Raw genomic sequence first — 10,674 nt, 5'->3', positions numbered from 1 at the left:
CATCCATCCATCCATCCATCCATCCGTCCATCATCCATCATCCAACATCCATTATCCAATATCCATCCATCATCCATCTGTCCATCATCCATCCATCCATCCATCCATCCATCCATCTATCCATCCAAACACCCATCCATTATGCATCCATCCATCCTTCTTCATTCCTATTTAACTAATCATCTGTCTTCTCTCTACCTTAGAATTTCAATATAAAGTGATTGTCTTTGGAAGCATCTATTAACACATTTGAATGGACAAAAAGAAGACAATTTTTTTAAGTTAGAAAGTACAACTGATTTGGATGGTTGATTTATTGAGGAATAGCTTTATACTTAGGTTATATGGGAGCATTTCACTTAAATTGAATGGGCTCCATAAATTTGCAGCTTCAAGGTTTGGATCAAAAGGTATAGTGTGCACTATGGCATACAGATGTGGGTGGGACACAGAGGTGTTTTTGATGACTCTGTCATTGGTGATGTGTTTTTCTGACATGGTGATCAGCCTTGAGAAAGTTCGCCATAGATATAACACAACCTTCCTTCCTGTGACGTACACGGTAGTCATATTCCTGAGAAATTAAACGCATATTGAAGCATTTTATTCCTGTGCAAAATAAGATGGACTCAGATAATTATGGATAGGATTTAAAATTTTATGAGTGTCCAGGGTGCATCTGAGAGTCCTGTGGGATACAGGACAATTTACCTATATAAGCTGCGAATTTGCTGGTAATTAGTTTTGCAGCAATGAGAACGAGAACACATGGCATGAGATGTGACTCTGAAGCAGAAAGTTATCAGAGGAACTGAATGCTCCTGGATGCCTTTTGCCAGGTGGGTAAGAAGCAGAGTTTGGCGAGGCTGAGGAATCTGCTCCTGCTCGTGCAGAGAAACGGTCAGAGGGTCCAGGTTTGAGCTCAGCCCCACTCCTGCCCTGTGTGTGCTCTCCAGAGGTGCTTCTCAAACCACCGTGGACAGGGCTCACCTGGGGACCAAGTTTAAATGCAGATTCTGATCCCAAAAGACCTGAAGTTTCGCATTTCTAACAGGCTCCCACCCTGCATTTTACGTGCCATGCAACCCTCTTCTGGCCCGTTATGGGGAAACCTGTTTCCAGCACAAACCTGGATTTCCTTGGAGTTGTAAAACCCACTTTTATTGTTTTACAGTTTTATTGAGATATAACTGACACAGAACACTGTGTAAGTTTAATTTTACAATGTGATGATTTGGTATGTGTATATATCGTGTAGTGATCCCCGCGATAAGGTTGGTTAACACCCATTACCTCGCATAGTTTTGTGTGTGTGTGTGTGTGTGTGTGTGTGTGTGTGTGTGTGGTGAGAACACTTAATATCTACTGTGTTGGCAGCTTGCAGTTATGCACTGCAGGGTCGTTAGCTGCGGCCCCCATGCCGCACCCTAGACCCCCCTCCCCAGAACTTACTCGTCTTATAACTGGAAGTTCGTACCCTTCTCCTGGTGTATCGCCAACGCCAACCCCCACCCCAGCCCCTGGCAACCTCTGTTCCACTTTCTGTTTCTGTGAGTTTGGTAAAACCCACTTCTGAGACGGGAGGCCCAGGGCCTGAGGGAGATGCCGTTTTCACACGCCCCACACGTTTTGCTGCAAAACGGAGCTACTGAGTTTGTGATGGGGCCCCACACTGAGTTCAGTCAAACCCACCGATTCCATCCAGGCAAGGTGGGGGCTCCCTGAGATGGGAAGGGAGGATGCTTTGTCGGTGATGATGCGCTGCAGACAGACAAGACCCCGCGCAGGGCACGTGTTTGCAGGGGCTCTCTCCAAAGTGCCCACACCGTCTGTGTGTTTGCTGCTCCTGGAGGCCGAGGTGCTGGGGACTTTGCTGTCCTGGGTGCTGGTGGGATTTGCCGTGTTCCTCACACGCGTGTTGTGAGAGAGAGCCTCACCTGGCGGCTGTGTGCACCTTTTGGGCCCCTTCTAAGTGGCGCCATGCCACTTTCCGTTGAGGCAAGGGTCTTCCGTGGAATAGCAGATGCTTTGGAAGGCACACCGGCTGGACACTGGTTGTGACAAGGGCCTTCCCTACGAGGGTCTTGTCCAGAGACAGTCCTGATGTAGAGAAATCGGAAGCGTCATACACTGCTGGTGGGGGTGTAAAATGGTGCCGTCTGGAAGTTCCTCAGTAAGTGAAACACAGAGTTTACCCTCCGACCCAGCAATTCCACACCTGGGTGTCTGCCCAAGGGAAATGAAGACAGGAGCTCACACAGAAACTTGTCCGGGGATGTCCTTAGCAGCGCTATTCGTCACAGGCAAGAGGTGGAAACAGCCCAAATGTCCATCAGCAGGCGCTGGCCAGACATATGTGGTCTGTCTACACGACAGAGTACTACTCCACCATGAAAACGGATGAAATGCTGTCACACAGCACAGCGTGAGTGCCCTTAGGAACATTTCACTAAGTAGAAAATGCCAGTCAGGAAGGCCACATGTTGTGGGTTTCCAGGTACAGGAGGTGTCCAGAGCAGGTACACCTGGGGACAGAAAGAAGGGGAGGGGTTGCTGGGGGCTGAGGAGGGGATGGGCGTGGCTGCTGACAGGCACAGTCTCCTTTTGGGAGGTGAGATGTTCTGGAACTTGGCAGTGGTGATGGTGGCACAAGGTGAAAGTGCAAAACAGCCCCAATTGCTGGATCTTATGGGTGTTTTACCACATTAAAAATTTTTCTAAACAAATAATTCTGATCACAGTGGGAACCACAAAGGAGCATTTTTTGTTCACAAATGCATGATTGGGACTTGCTTGTCCTGGGCATCCTGTTGACAGTTGGGCTCCTTAGACTTACAGGCACCCAAATGAACAGAGGGAGCGCCGGTCACAGGAGTGAACGCACACTGCTGCACCCCACGTGCGGTTCTCAGTGTTCACGAGCATTATTGCTCTTAATGCACACAACTGCCCCAGAAGGGAGGTTCATATTTTATTTTTGCTTTACGTCTAAGGAACCCGAGGCAGAGAGAAAGTATCATACGCCACCCTAGGTCGTAGAGGAACTGGGCTGCTCTGCTGGGATTTGAACCACAAGTCCACTCCACAGAGATCTGTTCCTAAGGGAGTGAATGCCTGGCAGGGTCTATATCTGGGGCTTCCAGGGCTCACTGCCACTGGCAGGAAGATGCCCCTTTCGGAATTACCAGAACATCTTGCAACTGTCACGTGGAAGGAACCACACATATCGACTCCCTTGACTTTAGTGTCTTCTGGGAGGTGGAAAGCCTAGATCCAAGAGCCAGTGACCAAGATGGCAGCCCCGGGGCAAGGACAGGCCGGGGAGGGGAGGTGACAGGTTCTCTTCAGCAGATGGACAGGGAAGCACTGTTGTTGTTCCCAGTCGGGACCTTAGGGATAGAAGCTTGGAGGGGCCACACGGACCGCAGACTCCATGCTGATGGAGGTGGGAGCACCTGCCCCATGCACCAAAAAATGTCGCTCCAAGCCAGCGACATTTTGTGTCCTGTTCCTTATACACTTGAGTTGAAGACTGAAAACAGACAGAAAGGAAAACCACACAGAATAAAATAGAAATCACTCACTGTTATTGTTCCAAGAAATCTGCCATCACCCCTTTGATACACTGCCTGCGATTTTTGTCTGCGCACGAACACATATTTGTATATCCTTACAGAATTAGGGTCATGCTAAATATAAGTTGTTTCATGCTTTTTATTTAATATTTTGTTTATTTTTTCTATTGACTGATCATGAGAAAACTTGAACTTTAATGTCTGCAGAGTCTTCCAACATCTGGATCTTTTGGGATGTAATTATCTCACTAACAATGGGTGTGTAGGTGGTTTTATAGTTATTGATCTTAAAATCAACACTGTTATGATGGTCCTTCAACATACACGTTGTGAGGGGCGCCTGGGTGGCTCAGTCAGTTAAGCGTCTCACTTTGTCTCAGGTCGTGATCTCACAGTTCGTGAATTTGAGCCCTGTGTTGGGCTTTCTGCTGTCCGTGCAGAGCCTGCTTGAGATCCTCTCTCTGCTCCTCCCCCTTCTCAAAAATAAACATTTACATTTTTAAAAATAAATAACGCATTGTGAGTATTCGGCATGTAGCAGGTACACAGTTGGATTATGAATTAATGATGGATGAATGAATGCATTTCTTCAGGGTGGGTCCTTGATGTTGACTTGCTTGGTCTCACGTGGGCTTGCCCATATAGTTGTTGTCCTGATCCAGTGAGCACAAGTGGTATGAATCTCTTTGAGGCTCTTCATGCAATTGCTAAATTGCCACGCAGATGTGTCGTTCACACCCAATCTGTAGCATATCCCTAAGAGATGAGGGCTTGATGGAAATAGGCATGCTGAGAAGTTTGGGAGATAGAGTTACCCTTGTGAGAGTGGAATTAGCTGTGTGAAACTCAGAAATGTCTAAAGTCCTTTTCCCCCTTAAATCTCGCACTCTTAGAATCCACACTGGTCACATGTGGAGCTTATAATTTATTATTTATCAGCATTTCGGATGGGAACAGTCATGGTCCTGAAGCTATTTGGGTTTGAATCCTAGCTGTCACTTTCCAGTAGCTGTGAAACTTGGAACAAGTCCCATGACTGAGTCTCAGTTTCTTCCTGTGCAAAATGGAAATGCATGTACCCTCGTCTCAGAGAGTTGTAAGGATTAGACATCAGTATCCAGACCAGGAAAGCCGATTTCGTGGACTCGGTTCAAATGCGGTCTTTTGCCCTAACAAGCCATCCACCCCAGTAATTGAGCAGTGACGCCTGGCGCTTCCTGGCTTTCCACACACACATTAGCAGTTCATTCTTATAACATTCCAGGCTGGTCCTGGAGCCTGGAGGGACTTCCCTGCTGAGTTAGCTTGTTGGAGGGCCAGTTGGGTGCGTGCATGGCAGTGGTGAAAGGCTCCTGGCTTCAGCGCATCCCAGGTGCAGATTGTCACCCTGAATCCCAGTCTTCCAGGGAGTTAGCCCAGTAAGTTACGGCCAAGAGGACGGCATGTTAAGGACATGGCTGCCCTGGGGATTGTGGCACAGCACACCCTGTGACTGACTTATCCTGTGGCCAACTGAATGTGACATTTAGGGAGCTGTGGTCACTTCTCCTTCCTCATGCTAGCAGGGCAGTAGGCTTGGGAAATAGTCCAGTTATGATCAACAGGAGAGGTGAGTTTTGAAATAGTCTCTTGGCAAGCCTTCAGATGCTGGACAGGGTAGTTGCTGGTACGGAGTACTTCCTGGGTCAAAAGGGAGGGCTTAAAGGGCTCCTACCGCAGCCAGAAACAGGCGTTTTAACAATTTAAGTGGAATGAATTGAACCCTGGCGTTGGATTTCTCTTGTATATGATGGTACCTAACACTGAAAGGAAGAGGGCTGAGTAAACACCAGAGTGCATCTGGCTATGATGGAAACATTCTGACGTGACCTTCGGAACATTCTAGCAAAACCCAGACTGGGGCCAAAGCAACTCTGAGGACAGAATCCTCAGCTGCCTGGATTTTCCAGCTTCCACTCACCTGGAGTGTAACCTGGCCAAGTTCTTTCTGTTATGACACGGGGGGAAAAAATTACCTTGGCAATTGGATGGGGTGGGTGTCTTCTACTCCAAAAGATAATCACGAAAACACAGTTTCATGGAGTCTTCGTGTTCCTAAAACCAAACAGGGAGAGTGTGGTGAAAGTGTGTCCTCACCTTCTCTCCCACTCCTCCCCCAGGGCGACGAGATGATGTTGCTCCAGAGCAACTGAGTCTAGAGAAAAGGCTTTGCATGTAAATTTGACCCCAAGTGAGAGCCAGAGCTGTAGTGCCAGCCGCGTCCTGCACGGTAAGCCTCTCTCTTCCTGAAGAGCTCACTGAAGACCAAACCTATAGTTACGTTCCTCAAGCTTGTGCTTCACAGGACCTAAATATTTCCACATTCTTTCAAACCTTCTCCACTTGCTCAAAAACAACTTCATTTGCAAGAGTTGGATTTGTCTCCTACTTCATAGAAGAAATAGAAGCTCCTTAACTTGTCCTCCCAAAGATGTCCTGGTAGATTATATTATTGTGACACAGAGGCCCGTGTCCCACTCCCCAGCCCCCACCTCCCTGTCCAGTGACTTTGAACTTGGCCAGGCGACCTGCTTTGACCAAAGGAATGTGGGCAGAAATGATGGCACGGTTCCAAGAAGAGGCCTTGAGAGTCATGAAACCTTGCTCCACCTTTTTTGTTTGTTTGTTTGCTTTTGCTCCTGCCATCTGCATGAGAAAAACAAGCCAAGTATGTGTTGCTCCTTGGAATCAGGGACATTGGGAGAAGACTCCAAACTGAGCCCAACTGAGCTCAGCCAAGCCACAGGCTCACAAATGAGAAATCAAAGTCTGCTAGTATAAGCTACTGAGATGATGGAGTTGTTTGCTCTACTGGTTACCCCAGAAGAGCTCGACTAGTACAGAGACCAATTTACAAACGCCATTGCACCATTGGTGGTTGTTCCCGTTGCAGTGCAGAATGGCCTGTTTTCATACCTGACACCCATCCTTCCACCTGACTTTGCAGCTCATCTTCTCAGAAACCTTAATGGTCAACGTTTCTCTCTCTTCTATCCTCTTAACTGGATCTGTACCATTGAAAACATGATCAGCTCATTCTGGCTTTCGCTAGGATATGGGGGTGGGGTTGGGGCGGGGAACTGAGGAATAAGAGAAAATCTTAAAGGTAGGCAGAGAAAAAGGACACATTATATACAGAACAGCGATGAGAGTGACAGCAGACTTCTCCTTGGAAACTATGCAATCCAGAAGACAATGGAATGATATCTTCAGAGAAATAAAAGGGGGGGGGGGAATGATCAACCCCAAATTCCATTCCCAGTGGAAAATATCTTTCAAAAATGAAGGATAAGTAAATATTTTTTTTTCAGACAAGCAAAAAGTGACAGGATTTATTGCCAGCAAACTTGCACTGCAAGAAATGTTAGAAGAAATTCTTGAGGCAGAAGCTCTATGAAGCCAGGCAGAATCTTGAATCCACATAAAGAAAATGAAAAGTTCTGGGCACAGTAAAAATGAAGATAAATACAAAGTTTATTTTTATTGCACTTAACTGCTCTAAAGATATTTGACTGTCACAGTGGATAGTGCGTTTATATCATATGTGAGGGTGAAAGGTGTAAAAAAAAGCAAAAACAAAATGAGGGTGGAATTGGAAGTATAGTCTTGTAAGAATCTTAAACTCCCTGTGAGTCCACATGATAGTATCGAAGGTGGACTGTGGTCAGATAGAGATCTATATTTCAAATCGCAGGTAACAACTAATGTTTTGTGTGTGATTTTTTTAAGTTTATTTATTCTTGAGCAAGAGAGAGAACAAGTGAGTGGGGAAGAGGCAGAGAGAGAGGGCAAGAGAGAATCCCAAGCAGGCTCTGCACTGTTAGCACAGAGCCTGACGCAGGACTCGATCTCATGAACCGTGAGATCACACCTTGAACCGAAGTCAAGAGTTGGATGCTTGACTGAGTGAGTCACCCAGGTGTCCCAAGTGATTTTTTAAAAAGGTGTATAAACATGGCCAATTCTCTCACGTTAGGAAAAAACAAACATTATTCACCCCACACCATCCTCTGGTTACCACATGATTCCTCTTCTCTCCTTTCACGCTGTGTCTCTCAAGAGTGTTGCCGATACCTGTTTCCATCTGTTCCCCTCTCGACTCCGCAGACTAGTGCAATCTGTCTTCCGCTTTCACCGTCCCACTCAGACAGCTTTGCCAAAGTCGCCAGTGACCTCGACGCCACTCTGTCCAACTAGACAGTTTTCATACCTGACTTCAGACCACGGGTGGCTTTTACCATGTGGCAACCCCATCCTTCCTGAACGCTGCCTCTCTTGGCTCTCGTGGCCTGCAGCTCCTGGCCTGCCTTCTGCATCTCTGGGTGTGTCTGCTGTGTTCTCCTTGCACACTAAGTTCTCCTCTGTTTGACCACGAGATGTTGGGATTCCTCAGATGTCATTCCTAGGCCCACTTTATTGCATGCTTGACACTTTCTCCCCAAGCAAACCCATCTGTACCCACACTTCTGTGGTTCCCTTTAGCCAGAAGATACACCCATCCTGGAACCTTCCTCTGAGCTTTGGTCCATATTCTCCACTCCTGTGTGCATCTCAAAGGCAACTCAAATCTCAACATGTCTGAGAAAAAGGTCACCATTTCTTCTCTTAACCTGGTTCTTCTCTGAGGATTCTCTGTCTCAGCAGATGGCCCTCCCACCATCATTGCCACCATCATTCACCGTCTTTGAAAACCGTTCATTGAGCACCTACCCTGTGCCAGAGACCGGAGATATGATGAATAGTGGACCAGGTCCCTTGGTCATGGAGTCGATGCTCCAGGGGTGGAGACAAACATGAAACCAGCAAAGAAACAAATAATTTCAGGAAAGGGTACGTGCCACGAACGGAGTGAGGGCTGGGCAGGGAGAGACTGATGGGTGGCATCAATGGGGGTGGCCGTATCAGCCAGAGGCATCGGGAAACCTTGTCAAGGTGACACTGAGCGGGCGGTTGGATGACAGGATGGAGCCCGCAAGAGCCAGGAGGAAGAGGTGAGGGCAGGGCGATTGCCAAGTCAGCGAGAAACCTGGGGATTGTCCTTCACTGCCGGCTCCGGAAGCCCTGCTCACTCTGTCTCTCGGGTTCCATCCCTGAGCCAGGCTCCCTCATTTCCATCTCAGGCTGTGGTCCCAGCCGCCTCCCTGGCCTCCCTGTGCCTGGCCTTCATGCGGCAACCCAGTCATCTTTCCAGAGGCGAATCGAAACACCCTGTTCTGCATCCTTCCTTCACGCTTTTCTACTGTGGTGGATTTAAAACATAAGGTGGAATCTTTCCTCTCTTTGAACACGGGCCGGTCCTCATGATGTGCTCAGTGGAAAGACTGTGGCAGAAATGATGTCTTCAGACTGTAGACCAGGGGAGGTGGCTTCTGGCGGGTTCTCCCTCCTGGGACACAAGTCCCTGGAATGCACCACGGTCTGGTCGGGAGGCCTTGGACGTGTGGAGGAGCCACTGGACGTGTCCTGATGAGCAGCCCCAGGCCCCCAGCCTTCCAGACACACCCTCCCCCTGACCCCCCAACCTGATGCAGTGGAGACGAGCTGCTTAGATTGCAGATTCACGTGCAAAATAATCCTCATTGATTTAAATCACTAAAGTTTGGGATGGTTTGTTTCACAGCAAAATGGAAACAGAATGTCTGCTCATCAGTTAAAAATATATTTATAACCTGGCCTTCTTCCACCAAATGCAAATCTGATTATGTGTCACCACCCCCCCCCCCCCCCCCGCCCCCGGCCACCCCTGGTTCTTCCAGTCCCCTGTGCAGGTTACAGATTCTGACCAGCCCACCTGGGCCATCCTGCTAACCCTCGCCCACACGCGGCCCTACAGGGACCCTTCTGTGACCTGACCTGATGTGCCTGTGGTTACTCATGATGTGCCCTCCCTACTCAGTGAGCTCATAAACCTAACTGGGGTGCCTGCAGCTGTGTTTCTGATGGCCTTGGGCTTGGGGCTTGAACGTGATAATGTGCAAAACGATTAATGTGGGTGGTAAGAGTTCCTGTGCTCTACCCCGTTTCTCTTCCAGCCACACCTGCAGCCACACTTGTGCTGACTTCCTTTGCTTCCTCTGTTGGGTCCTCAAACTTGCCGTGCTCTGTCCCTCCTACCCCCTGAGCTCGCATGGGGCTCTGTGCTCATGACGCCCCGGGGTTTGAATAGTTGCTAAGTCCTACCATGTGTCCTTTCTGTGTCACTTTGCACCCCACCCCTTCCCCCATGTTGCTTCCTTGGCAGGGAAGCCATCTGGATTTCTCAGGCCAGGTCAGCTCTGTGTCAGGCTTCACGGTGCCCCATCCGCCCAATTTCCTGACACTTATCACAGCTAGAACTTTTCTTCCGTGTGATGAGTTTAGCAGTGTCTGTTTCTGCCACTGGACAGGCTTCCAGGAGGGCCGGAGATGGGTCTGCTTTTGCTGACCGGTGTGCAGCAGGTGGTGCCATGTGTATGTCCCCGTGGCCTGCTGCCACGGGAGAGTGGCAGAGGCCTTGCTTGGTGGGCGACAAGTGGGCAGGTGTGCCGGGAGCCAGCTCACGGATTGGCTCGAGGGTTTGGAGGCAGATGACAGGGCCTGATCAGAGGTGTCCTCAGAAGGGCACTCTGGCCACGTCCTCCGTGGGTGAGATGTGGGGAGACAGATGAACACGTGCCCGGGAGTGCAGCGTCTCATCCACGAGCCCCGTTTGGCCACCGGGACCTTCCACACGTAACTGGGAAGGGAACGAGAGCCAGCACCGATCAGAGGGGGCAACACATTCTTCCTTTGGGCTCAGACATGATGTGGGGATGGGGCTGGTTCAGATGGATGAATTTATAACAGATGGGCAGGCCCCTGAGCTAACATGGGGAGAGATGGTCGCTCACACATGGCTGTGGTTGTGACAATTGCTGCAGGTTGGCGAGGGCGAAGGCCGTTGTCCTGGAAATTTGAAATGCACATAAAATCCGACCCTGCATCCAACTTGGAGGAATTGAACTGCCAGATGGAGAGCAGCAGGGCGTGTGGACCCCCTGGAGAAGGGCTCTGCCACGGGGCGTGGAGGGCACAGCAGCTG

Source organism: Panthera uncia, assembly GCF_023721935.1.
Source record: "Panthera uncia isolate 11264 chromosome E2 unlocalized genomic scaffold, Puncia_PCG_1.0 HiC_scaffold_20, whole genome shotgun sequence".
NCBI lineage: Eukaryota > Metazoa > Chordata > Mammalia > Carnivora > Felidae > Panthera > Panthera uncia.
This window is presented reverse-complemented; position numbering follows the sequence as displayed.